Below are 13,743 nucleotides of genomic sequence, written 5' to 3'. Positions count from 1 at the left end.
ATGCCTCAGACATTGCTTGGGGAGCTCATCTAAATGGAAAGTGGATACAAGACAAGTGGCCTGCCAGACTACAGCATCTACATATCAACATGAAGGAGATGTTAGCAGTCCAGTTTGCATTAATGGCTTTCAAGGAGTTACTTCTTCCAGGGCAGGTGTTGATTCTAACAGACAACACAACTGTCATGTGGTACATCAACAAACAAGGGGGAACACATTCTTACCCATTGTGCAGGCAAGCAATGATTTTATGGGAGACTGCGCTCAGCTTGCAACTAACTCTTCAGGCAAGGTTTCTGCCGGAGCACAGAACTCCTTAGCAGATGTGTTAAGCAGACAAATCATGGATCCCCACGAGTGGAAACTGGATCTTCATGTATTTCAAAAGTTGACAGTGTCCTGGGGAACTCCAGACATAGATCTGTTCGCTTCTCCACTAAACCACCAGCTGCCAAAGTTTTGCACAAAGAGGTTTCATCACACAGCTTGGAAAGTGGATGCTCTTTCTTTCAGTTGGAAAAATCTTCATGTGTATGCGTTTCCACCTCTGCCTCTTCTTCCAAAGGTGCTTCTAAAGGTCAGACAAGACAAGCCAAGGATGATTTTAATAGCTCCAGATTGGCCTCGGCAGCACTGGTACCCATTATTGAAGAGTCTGGTAAAGAAGCCTCCATGGCCTTTACCTTTGATTCCGCACCTGTTGTCCCAGAGAGATGGTCACCTGCTCAATGTCAAGCTTCACTCTCTTCATCTAACAGCCTGGCATATTCTGTTTTGAAACACAGCAGGTCTCAACTTCCTCAACAAGTTTTAAATGTGATTATGGAAGCCAGGAGACCTAGTACAAGGAAAGTGTACGCAGAAAAATGGAAGAGATTTTTATTTTGGAGTGCAGCAAACAATTTGGAGATTTCTGAGCCGAATTTGAGTGTGGCTCTTCAATATCTTACTGAGTTACTGGACAAAGGTTTGTCTTTCTCTTCCATTAAGATTCATGCTGCAGCAATTTCAGCTCACTATGATTGTGATCCACCATTGTTTTCGCATCCTTTGTTCAAGCAGTTTCTTAGAGGGCAAAGAATATAAGACCCCCACGAGAGCTCCTACTCCTGCTTGGGATCTCAATTTTGTGTTGGAAAAACTTACTCTACAACCTTTTGAGCCTGCGGCTACTGCTGACTTGAAATACTTGTCATGGAAGACTGCTTTCTTGTTGGCTATTACTTCTGCAAGAAGGGTGTCTGAGTTGCAGGCCCTTATGGCAGTAGAGCCTTTTTGATTTTCCATAAGGATAGGGTATCATTACACTAATCCTTCCTTTATGCCTAAGGTGGTTTCTAGTGTGGCTTTAAACCAAACTATTCATTTGCCTACTTTCTATGCAGATCCCCAAAATAAGGGGAAAAGATTTTGCACACTTTAGATGTACATAGGCAGTTGCGTTATTATTTAAGCAGGACTAAGGATTTCAGGCAGTCTCAGCAATTGTTTGTTTCTTTTGCTTTGAGTTCTCAGGGCAAGCCTGTGTCTAAGCAAACTATTTCTAAGTGGATTGGGTTTTGCATTTCATTTTGTTACTCCCATCATGGCAAGGAGATTCCAGCTGGGATTAGGCCTCATTCCACTAGGGCTACTGCCACTTCAACAGCATTTCTAAGGGGTGGCAACTAAGGATATTTTGGAGGCAGCTACTTGGAGTTCAGTGCATACTTTCTCTAAGCATTACCACCTTCCTCTCTACTCTAAATCTAGGGCTGGTTTTGCCACAGCTATTTTGCAAGGCATGTTGACAGCTCCTGCTTCCTTATGATTTGCCAGCCTCCCTTACCTCTGCTTTGGGATTCTACCCAATGGTTAGGACTGCAGCAATGTGGAATGAAGAACATAGTACAGTTTTGTACCTACCATAAATGTAGATGTTCGAGGATCCACATTGCTGCAGTCCAATTTACCCCCCTTCCCCTCTGTCTTTAGGGGTGGTGGTGTGGGTTAGGCTATATTCTTGTGCATTTGTATATATTGTATATATGTTTGGTGCAGGGTTTTGGTTGGTGTTTTGGTTTGGGCTTTGTCTTTTTAGGGTCTTCTGACATCTGGGGCAAGAAAAGACTGAGGATATGACGTCGGTCATGCGCATTAGTACCCTGACGTCCTGACGTCAGTCTAATGCGCCTTGACCGACGTCAGCCATATACTTTGGTATTCGGGCCGACTGGACAGCGGACTACCCAATGGTTAGGACTGCAGCAATGTGGATCCTCGAACATCTACATTTATGGTAGGTACAAAACTGTACTTTTTGTACCTACCATAAATGTAGATGTCGACTGATAGCATCTGCAGTCAGGATTACCCTCCCTCCTTCCCCTCTGTGGTACTCCTAGGGTATTTACCCTCCTAATAGCTAGCTGGTGGGGGGAGTCTCTTATGGTGTATTTGTTTGTATATATGTACATACATGCTTATTTTTTGCGTTTGCCTTCTATCTTTTTGGAAACATTGGCATTTACCCAAAATTTAGCCTTCCAAGAGGGCAACTGGCATCTGGGGCAAGAAACACTGAGGAAAATGGCGTCAGCTGATGCCTTTATACCCGAAGACCAGCAGAGATGACGTCGGGTGAAGTGCGACATCAGCCGAAGCCGGACCCGGACTTTGGAATCCGGCCGACCGAAGGGCTGCCTGACGACAGGACAACCCAGTTGTTATGACTGCAGATGCTATCCAGTTCGGACATCTACATTTATGGTAGGTACAAAACTGTACTTTATGTGGTACATAAACAAACAAGGAGGAACACATTCATACCCCTTGTGCAGACTAGCCATGACTCTTTGGAACTTGGCTCTGGAAACACAGATAGAACTTCAAGCACAGTACTTGCCAGGACTGGAAAACACATTGGCAGACACTCTGAGCAGGAATATGACAGATCCACACGAATGGAAGTTGCATCCAAAGGTGTTTACGGAAATAATCGAAGCGTGGGGGAGGCCAGGCATAGATCTTTTTGCCTCCCACAGGAACCATCAATTGAAAAAGTTTTGTTCAAGGAACTTCCATCCAAAGGCCTGGAAAGTGGACGCCCTTTCTTTCAGTTGGACAGCATGGACAGTTTATGCATTTCCACCTCTGCCTCTTCTGTCCAAGGTGCTTTTGAAAGCAAGAACAGACAAACCGAGGATGATACTGATTGCTCCAGATTGGCCAAGGCAACACTGGTATCCACTCCTGAGGAGCCTAACGCATACTCCTCCCTGGTCCCTGCCTCTAATACCCCTTCTGCTGACTCAGAACAACTACAAGACCCTTCACAGTCAGCTGAAAACACTCAACCTCGCTGCATGGAAAATTCCTTAACACCACAACAGACCCTACTCTCCAAGGAGGTGCAGGATGTCATTTTGGAGGCGAGGAGACCATCTACTAGAAAAGCTTACTCCGCAAAATGGAAATGGTTTTGCTTTTGGAATGAGAAAAAAGGACAGGACCCTAGAAAATTGAACTTGCCTCAGGTTTTACAGTACCTAGCTGAACTGCTGAACAGTGGACTTTCATTTTCTTCCATTAAAATACATGCCTCAGCCATTTCTGCAGAATTCAACACTGATCCTCCCTTATTCTCTCACCCACTCTTACGACAGTTCCTCAGAGGGGCTAAGAATATAAGACCTCCAAGGAAGCAACCAATACCAGCCTGGGACCTTAATTACATACTAGAAAAACTAACATTGCCTCCTTTTGAACCTGCTGCCTCAACAGATCTGCAATATTTGTCCTGGAAAACAGCTTTCCTTCTGGCCATCACTTCAGCTCGTAGGGTTTCTGAACTACAGGCCCTCATGGCGGTGCAGCCCTTCCTCATCTTCCATCAGGATAGGGTTTCCCTTCGTACTAACCCATCTTTTATGCCGAAAGTGGTATCCAGGATAGCCTTAAACCAAGCCATACACCTTACCTACCTTTTATCCCAACCCTCAGAACAAAGGGGAAAGGTTGCTTCACTCTTTAGATATCCATAGGCAGCTACGTTACTACTTGGACAGAACAAAGTCCTTCAGGAAATCAGAACAACTTTTTGTGTCCTATGCCATAGGGGCTCAAGGGAAACCAGTTACCAAACAGATCATTTCCAAGTGGATTGGCCACTGCATACGTTTTTGTTACTCCTATCATGGAAAATCTGTCCCTACTGGTATCAGATCTCACTCCACCAGGGCCACAGCCACCTCTACAGCCTTCCTCAGAGGTGTGCCTACTAAGGATATTTTGGAGGCAGCCACTTGGAGTTCTGTACATACCTTCACAAAACACTACCACCTGCCCCTATATTCCAGAACTAGAGCAGGCTTTGCCACTGCTGTTTTGCAGGGCATTCTGGCTCAACCCATTTCCTCATAGTACCTACCACCCTATGCATAGCTTTGGGACTCTACCCATCTGTGATTACTGCAGCTGTATGCACGATGAACATAGTACAGTTTTGTACCTACCATAAATGTAGATGTTCGAGTGCTAATACAGCTGCAGTACAGGTTTCCCTCCCTCCTTCCCCACTTGGTAAGGGCATGGGGCCTAACAACCTCTTCATACTTCCTGACTGGGTTATCCTGCTATGTTTTATTTGCTTGCTTACACTGACTTTGCATTACTTTGCATGGCTTGCATATGTGAATAAGCCTTATTTATGTATTGCCTTCCTTTTGGGGGCACCTGACATCTGGGGCAAGAAAGACTGAAGAACATGGCGTCGGCTGTGTCTTGTATACTCTGGCCTTCCTGACGTGAGAAGAGTAAGCGACGACAACCGGCGCCGGACCAAGACTTTGGAATTCGGCCGACCGAGGGACCGCCTGACGGCTGAAAACCCATCTGTGATTACTGCAGCTGTATTGGCACTCGAACATCTACATTTATAGTAGGTACAAAACTGTACTTTCTGCAAGGCCTTATAGCCGCTCCTAATGCTGTTTAGTTCCATCTTCCCATCCATAGCTTTGGGATTCTACCCAAATGTAATGACTGCAACAGTGAAATCTGAACATAGTGCAGATGTCCTTCATGGATGCATCTGCAGTCATAACAAATGGATTGTCCTGTCGTCAGGCAGCCCTTCGGCCAGATTCCAAAGTCTGGGTCCGGCTTCGGCTGATGTCGCACTTCACCCGACGTCATCTCTGCTGGTCTTCGGGTATAAAGGCATCAGCCGACGCCGTTTTCCTCAGTCTTTCTTGCCGTGGCCAAGCAGAAGCTGTTGGCAAGTGCCGGTTGGTCAGATCCAGAGATTACTACTACCGAATACTACTTCGAAGACTTCTAAAAAGCTAAGTACCCCGTTGGGGACTCTTTCTTGCCTCAGCCGATGTCAGAAAAAGTCAATAACTGTTTAACTTGTGGGAAACAAATACCTCATAAAGATTTCCACTCTTACTGTGTCTGCCTTGCTTAGGTCCAGACCACGACGTAGCAGCCTGTTCGGCCTGTGCTTCCTTCAACCGACGAACGCTTAGGCGTCGGTCGGAGTTTGCTGAACAGTTTTTCGGCTCAGATTTTGCGTACATTATGCCGTCGGATCCTCCGACTACCCAAATTGTTAAAAAACGCAAAGAAAAAGACCGACACTCGCGGTCTGCGGTTTCGGCCGAAACCACGGTTAAGCAAGCCGCGAGTGTCTCTGTTTCGGCCGAAACCGAGAAAACCGGTCAACCTTCAGCCGAATCCATGACTACTACTGAGGCTCCTGCTACCTCAGTTGAATCGGCCTCAGAAATTTTGCCTACAATTGTGGTTCCTAGTGACTTATCAGACACCATCCCTTTGGATGTCTCTACCCCAGCACGTGGTGCTGCTAGGCCTCCTGCAGCCATGTCTATTAAGGCCTTTGCCAGGGCTAAAGCAGCCAAATCTGTTAAATCAGTGCCTGTTAAGCCCCCCTCACACAGTCCCACTTCAAGTTCACAAATGCTTACTCTGGCAGAGGATTTAACATCCTTGATTAGGGGATCCCAATCTCACCCAGACAGGGCCTCTCAGCCCCCAGAAAAGAGACCTAGAGCAGAGCCCCACGAGCCAGTGTCCTCTGATGATTCTGCGGATGACTCAGACATTACAGACCAGCCAGAGGCTCCTTTTTCTACTTATGAAGATTCCGATGCTGAAGAATCCATTCCAGCTGCCTCTCCACCAGAGGAATTTTCCTTTGGGGAAACCTTACATGCCATGAGAGAACAATTCCAATGGCAGGGACAAGATTTCTCAGATTCAAGAAAAAGGCTTAGGACTTTTCTGCACTTACCACAACATAGGCCCTTAGCTATACCTCCTGTACTGCCGGTTGTGGATGATGCATTTAATGATGTTTGCGCTGCTCCTGATTCTTTACCTCCAGCCCCTGCCAAACCAGATAGATTTTACAGGGTGCCAGACACTCATCACCACCTTTACAAGGCCCCACTTGCAGATCCCGAAACTATATCCCAGGGGCCTAAGGCAGTAGCCTCGACCTCAGCAAAAAACCCTATTCCTTCTGAAAGGGAATCCAGGTCCTTAGAGATGGGGAAAAAGTTTACACCTCTGCTACTCTCTCAGCTAGAGCTTTAAACTGTCAGTTTCATATGATCCAATACCAAGAGTTTATGCTTGATCAGTTAACTAAAAAACTGTCCTCTGATGAATCCTTAGATAAGAAATATGTACTAGAAATGGTGAATAACATCCAACAGGTTAGTAACCATTCCTTAAAATGTGGCTATGATGCACTGGAGGCTTCATTTAGATCAGCCATGACTGGCACAGTGATAAGAAGGCATGCATGGTTGAAAGAACAGGCCTTACCGGACCATGTTAAAGCAAAGCTGTTAGCTGCTCCTATGGATAAGGCCAGTCTATTTGGTACACCTGCCCAGCAAGTAATGAAGAAAATGGAAGAAAAGGCAAAATCTGTACAAACAGTTAAAGATTTCTTACAGGTTCAGCCCCCAAGGTTTAGCAGGAACTGGCCTGCCAAAAATTGGTCCTTTCCAGACTCCACAAAATCCCAAAGGGGCAGGAATAGACGCTCCAGAGGCAGAAATCAATCCAGAGGAGGTTCCTACAGAGGACGACAGTGGCAAGGCAATAACAGAGGCACAGACACAACCACTGCCACTGCAACAGGACAATCACAGTGACTTGGCTCTGACACCGCCCACCAGGGAGCAAATAGCAGCACCTTTAGGCGGAAAGTTAGCCTTATTTTCGAAAAATTGGCACTATATCACAAAAGACAAGTGGATTTTGCAAACCATAGACCAAGGCTACCGGTTCCACTTCCACACCTTACCAGTAAAAAGAGGAATGCCAAACCTACCTCCAAATCAAAAAACAGAAGCTCTACAGCAGATAGCGAAATTAGCAAAGATGAGAGCTGTGGAAAGAGTACCAATAACAGAACAAGGCAAAGGATTCTACTCCAGACTCTTCCTAGTACCAAGAAAAGAGAAAAGTTGGAGACCTATTCTCGACCTGTCCGTCTTAAACACATACATCATTGTCCCAAAATTCAAAATGCTGACCCTACAGCAACTTCTTCCCATGCTGGGCAAGGAGTGTTGGCTGGTAACTCTAGATCTCAAGGAGGCATACCTGCACGTCCCCATTCGACCAAATTGCAGAAGATACCTCAGATTTCTTGCAGGATCAGAGCATTATCAATTCTCAGCATTGCCCTTTGGCTTATCTACTGCGCCCAGAGTATTCACAAAATGCCTGGCATCAGTAATTACTCATTGCAGGCTACAGGGAATCCAAATGTATCCATACCTGGACGACTGCCTGTTACAAGCGGACAACAAAAGCAAGCTGACAACAGATTTACAAAGGGTCATTTACTTGCTACAAGCCCTGGGATACACAGTCAATTTACAAAAGTCAAGGCTGATACCATCCCAAACAAGAACATTCTTGGGCGCGGAATTGGACACAGTAAAACAAATGGCATTCCTAACTACAGAAAAACAAAAAGAACTCCCTCTTTACTTCTTGGCATTAACAAAGCAGAACAAACTAACAGCAAGAAAAGTTCTGCAGGCCTTGGGCTTCATGGCATCATGCATAATCTTGGTCCCACATGCCAGACTACATATGAGAAAGCTACAGTGGTACCTAAAGAATTTATGGTCTCAACACAGGCACAGCTTAGAAACAGAAATCCCACTAATCCCATGCCTAAAACAGGAGTTCCTATGGTGGGCTCAAGCATGCCAGTCAAACCCAGGCTTACCCTTCCACAACTTTCGAGCAAGCCAAACCATCACAACGGACGCCTCAGACCTAGGATGGGGCACATGCTGGACAAATGCATACAAGGATTGTGGATTCAAGACCAGCAGCACCTGCACATAAACCAAAAAGAAATGCTGGCAGTAAAACTGGCAATCCAAAAATTCAGACCATTCCTCAAAGAAGGCCATTTGATGATAAGGACAGACAACACCACAGTCATGTGGTACATCAACAAACAGGGAGTCACTCTTTCATACCCCTATGCAGAATCACTTTGCACCTTTGGAATCTGGCTCTCAGCTACTTCATCCAGTTACAGGCTATATTTGTGCCGGAAAGAGAACACCCTAGCAGACATGTTAAGCAGAACCACCTCGGATGCTCACGAATGGATGCTACACCCGGACATCTACAAGGGCATCACAAAGAAAAGGGGAAAGCCACAAATAGATCAATACGCATGCCGAGTCAATCACCAGCTCAAAAATTCTGCACAAGGACATTCCACCCACTTGCATGGAAGGTGGACTCTCTATCCTTCAGCTGGAAAGGCCTGACAGCATATGCATTTCCACCTCTTCCTTGATGCACAAGGTACTACTGAAAATCAGAGGAACGTCCAAGGATAATCCTGATAGCTCCGAATTGGCCAAGACAACACTGGTACCCATTGCTGAGGAGCATGTCTCGGGAGAGAATGTGGTCAATACCCCTGATGCCTTTGATGTTATCTCAGAACAACTACAACATCATGCATCCAAACCTAAAAACCTTGCAACTGACTGCCTGGAACATCACATAGCAGCAACTAACCCAGACCTTTCCCAAAGGGTTAAAGACATTATCCTTGAAGCCCGCAGACCTTCAACAAGAAGGAACTATGCAGGAAAATGGAAAAGGTTTGTCATTTGGAGTACGGAAAGAGGAAAAGATGTCGAACATAGATATTGCTAACATTCTGGAGTACTTGGCAGAGCTTCTACATACAGGCCTGTCCTACTCCTCCATCAAGATACATGCATCAGCTATTTCAGCAGAATACAGCTTCGATCCACCTGTCTTTTCGCATCCTCTACTCAGGCAGTTCCTCAGAGGGATCAAGAATGTAAAACCTCCTAGGAAACCACCATTACCAGCATGGGACTTGAACTTTGTGCTAGAAAAGTTGACACTCCCTCCGTTTGAACCAGCAGCAACAGCAGATCTGCAACACCTGTCATGGAAAACTGCTTTCCTACTGGCAATTACCAAGGAGGGTTTCGGAACTACAGGCCTTAATGGCAGTGCAACCCTTCCTAATCTTCCATCAAGATAGGGTGTCCATGAGAACTAATCCTACATTTATGCCTAAGGTGGTATCCAGAGTGTCTTTAAACCAGGCAGTCCACCTACCTACCTTCTTTCCCAATCCACAGAACAGGGGGGAAAGACTGCTGCATACCTTGGATGTACATAGGCAGTTACGCTACTACCTGGACAGAACCAAAAATAACAGAAAAACTGACCAGCTTTTAGTAGCCTATGCAACAGGAAGGGAAGGAAAAGCAATTTCCAAACAGACAATCTCCAAATGGATAGGAAATTGCATAAGATTCTGTTACTCCTACCATGGAAAACCAATTCCACAGAACATAAGACCTCATTCTACAAGGGCTACAGCCACTACCACAGCTTTCTTACGAGGAGTGGCAACCAAGGACATTATTGAGGCGGCTACTTGGACCTCCGTGCATACATTTGCCAAGCATTATAATTTGCCTCTATACTCTAGATCCCGAGCAGGGTTTGCCACTGCTGTACTGCAAGGGATCCTAACTACACCATAATTTTTCTTCCTCCACCCCTAGTTTGGCTATGGTATTCTACCCATATGTTATGACTGCAGATGCATCCATGAAGGACATAGTACAGTTTTGTACCTACCATAAATGTAGATGTCCGAACTGGATAGCATCTGCAGTCAGGATTACCCCCTCCTTCCCTCTGTGGTACTCCTAGGGTATTTACCCTCCTAATAGCTAGCTGGGGGGAGTCTCTTATGGTGTATTTGTTTGTATATATGTACATACATGCTTATTTTTTGTTTGTATATATGTACATACATGCTTATTTTTTGTTTGCCTTCTACTTTTTTGGAAACATTGGCATTTATCCAAAATTTAGCCTTCCAGGAGGGCAACTGGCATCTGGGGCAAGAAACACTGAGGAAAATGGCGTCGGCTGATGCCTTTATACCCGAAGACCAGCAGAGATGACGTTGGGTGAAGTGCGACATCAGCCGAAGCCGGACCCAGACTTTGGAATCCGGCCGACCGAAGGGCTGCCTGACGACAGGACAACCCATTTGTTATGACTGTAGATGCTATCCAGTTCGGACATCTACATTTATGGTAGGTACAAAACTGTACTTTGTGTACACTTACCATAAATGTAGATGTTAGAGTGTATTCACTGTTCCAGTCCAGGTTACCCACCCGCCATCCCCCTTTTTTCTAGAACTTTTTTCCTTCACTATATTCTAAAGCCTTTGTGGTGTATTTGCTTTTAGATGAAGGTAAAGTTTATGTTGCTAAAAGTGCATTTACATGTATATTGTTATTTTTATATATATATATATATATATATATATATATATATATATGTGTGTGTGTGATATATATATATATATATATATATATATATATATAGATATAAAAAATTTGCTCCCCATTTGGGGGGGGGCACCTGACATCTGGGGCAAGAAAAACTGAATAAAATGGCGTCGGCTGCATGTTTTATACCCCTGACGACCTTGCGTCTTGGAAGAGGAGACCGCAAATGACGCAGGACCCAAGACTTTGATATTCAGGCCAACTGAGGGCAGCCTGCCAGCAGATTACCCAAATGCAATGACTGCAACAGTGAATACACTCTAACATCTACATTTATGGTAAGTGTACACCACTGTACTTTCTTACAGAACTGTACTTTCTCTCACCAACCGCTGATAAGATTATGGTGTTCTGCCGAAGCTAGTTGGCCTGCTGACTCAGTGGGAGGGCACCGTCGTGCAATGTAGGCTGCTGATCCTCTGTCTTGCAGCCTGAAAGATTTAACCATTTTACCACATAATGGATCTCTTGTGGAAGGCAATTTTGGTAGCTGTCACGCCTGTCAGGATGTTCTCAGAACTACAGATGCTCGTGTTTAAGAAACCCTTCTTCACCTCCCACATTGATAGGGTTACCTTATGTGCCAATCCCTTTCATGCCAGTGATCATGACAGGAGTTGCATTTAACCAGGCATTTCAACTTCTAGTATTTTCCCAAAAACAAAAAATAGAGGAAAGAGTCCTGCATTCTGTAGATGTTTACAGATAATTCAGGAACTACCTTGACAGAAAAAAAGCTTATAGAATCGAGTATTTGTATGCTTTGTCGCAAAAAAAAAAAAAAAAAAAAAAAAAAAAAATGCCCATCTCAAAGCTGACCATTTTTAGATGAATTTTTCATTGTATTATTTTCTGTTACAAATTCCATAGTAAGTATGTAGCAGGCAAAGTAAGGTGTCACTCTACCATGCTCGCAGCTTTTTTAAAAGAAGTATTGACAAAAGATAATCTGGAAAGCTGCTACAGTGTCGTCTATCCACACCTTTTACAAGTATTACAGGATTAATAGACATCATGGTTGGTGCTAGAGCAGGGTTTTCTGCAGCAGTTTTAAAGGATGTATTTCCTTCTTGTCCCCAGGGCTGTCAACCTCCAAAGGGACAAATTCTGAAAAGCTTTGAAACTCTCCCTTAAGTTACAACTGCAACAGTGACTTGCACAAAGAATTTGATAAGCTATATAATTAGTTTATTAAAATTGCGTATGTGTGAGTGTAGTAACTGCTATTGACTGGTTCCATCTGCTCCTTCCTTCATCACAACCATGTAGTTGGCAGGGGTTAAGCTCCAACATAGTCACTTCCTCCTTTTCTCTCTCTCTACCATTACCAGTCTACTGCCCACTCGACCCCAGTAGTCTAGTAAGGTTGAGAGGTTTTATCAGTGCTTCATACTGAGTTTCAAAGTATTCGTGTTTTCCCAGGCTTCCATTTTATATTTGTCAGTCTGGGTAAACCTTAGTTGAGGGCAAGAAAGAACTGAAGTTGGCTGACTGTACGTTTGCCTTTATACTTCAATGTAAAGACAGCTGGAGGGTGGATACCGTCAGTGTAAGGCGAAGGAATTGGGTTCTAAAACTCTGTCCAGACATAGGACTCTGTGTGGCAGAGGTCTCTAAAAGATGTTCATCATACTATTCACTGTTCCAGTCCTTACATAATTGGGATACCTGCCTGTAGGTTGCCCAACTGGCCAGCCCACCATTCAGTGCTTCACCACCTCTTGTGCCACCTTGCTTATGTGATAACCCTGCCTCAGCTCCTAACTTCAACCGTACACACTGCATTGCTTAAAATTCTTTCTATAACAGTACTATTATGCAAGACTAAAGGATAAAGAATATACACACACACACACACCACCAAACAGGCAAGACATCAAATCTATCCATTTAACTTACCCTTACTCTAACTTTAACCTGCTAACACTTGCACATACACAGTAATTTGCTGTAGTGTGATCTTTATTATCACCACCTTTTTAGTCAAACATGCACACTGCTACTTACCTATGTTTTAACTGCGTCTATATTAAAAGCACAAAGGTTTACTTACCCGAATACCTAAACGCCGACACATATTCCGTGAACCACAAATACACCGAACGCCCTAAACCGCGAAATTCAAAAATTCAAACCGTCATAATTGTCCCACCCCACTGCCCGCTGCATACTACCTACACAAACTAAATAAACCACATGCATACACTAACCAAAGCCCTACTTCTAACCCTAAACTAAACCCTACTTCTAATCCTACACTAAATCTTGCATATACCACTATGTATGCACTTACCTTAACCCTAAAGTCCGTAACTATCGCACACTTACCTTAATAAGCTTTACCCGAACAAATTAAATAATCCACACACATAGACTTAACAAAACCCTACTTCTAATCCTACACTAAATCTCACATACATTACCATCTATGCACTTATTTTAACCTGCACCCTAACCCTAAGGTCCGTAACTATCGCACACTTACCTTACGGAGCTGTACCGCAGAAGGGCCAACCATAACAATTCGACGTGTCAGATTTTACGCTTCAGGACTGTCGATGTTTTCGCGGTTCGATGAAGACGTGTCGGTGTTTAGGTATTTGGGTAAGTAAACCTTCGTGCTTTTAATAAAGACCCGTTTTAACTATGTGTTCATGCAAATTTGCATTCACACATTTGTGTTGCTGCTTTTTTTTAATAGCCACAGAAACTTAAGCAAATGAGTTGTCAACCATTTGAAAGACAATCATGTATGTTTATAGATATAAGTAGCTTCAGTATTGTATTGTACTTGACTTTACCTGCTACAAGCACTGCTTATATTTTATTT

The 13,743-nt window shown here is 44.2% G+C and overlaps 1 protein-coding gene across 1 annotated transcript in view; it reads left to right on the top strand.

Moving 5' to 3' along the window:
* HNRNPUL2 (heterogeneous nuclear ribonucleoprotein U like 2) overlaps nucleotides 1-13,743 on the top strand; it is a gene marked incomplete in the record, with an annotated part of 1,663,394 nt that overhangs the window by 866,715 nt on the left and 782,936 nt on the right.

The sequence above is a fragment of the Protopterus annectens genome, chromosome 6.part1 (assembly GCF_019279795.1).
Source record: "Protopterus annectens isolate FY-2018-M chromosome 6.part1, PAN1.0, whole genome shotgun sequence".
NCBI classification, from domain to species: domain Eukaryota; kingdom Metazoa; phylum Chordata; order Ceratodontiformes; family Protopteridae; genus Protopterus; species Protopterus annectens.
This window is presented reverse-complemented; position numbering and strand designations above follow the sequence as displayed.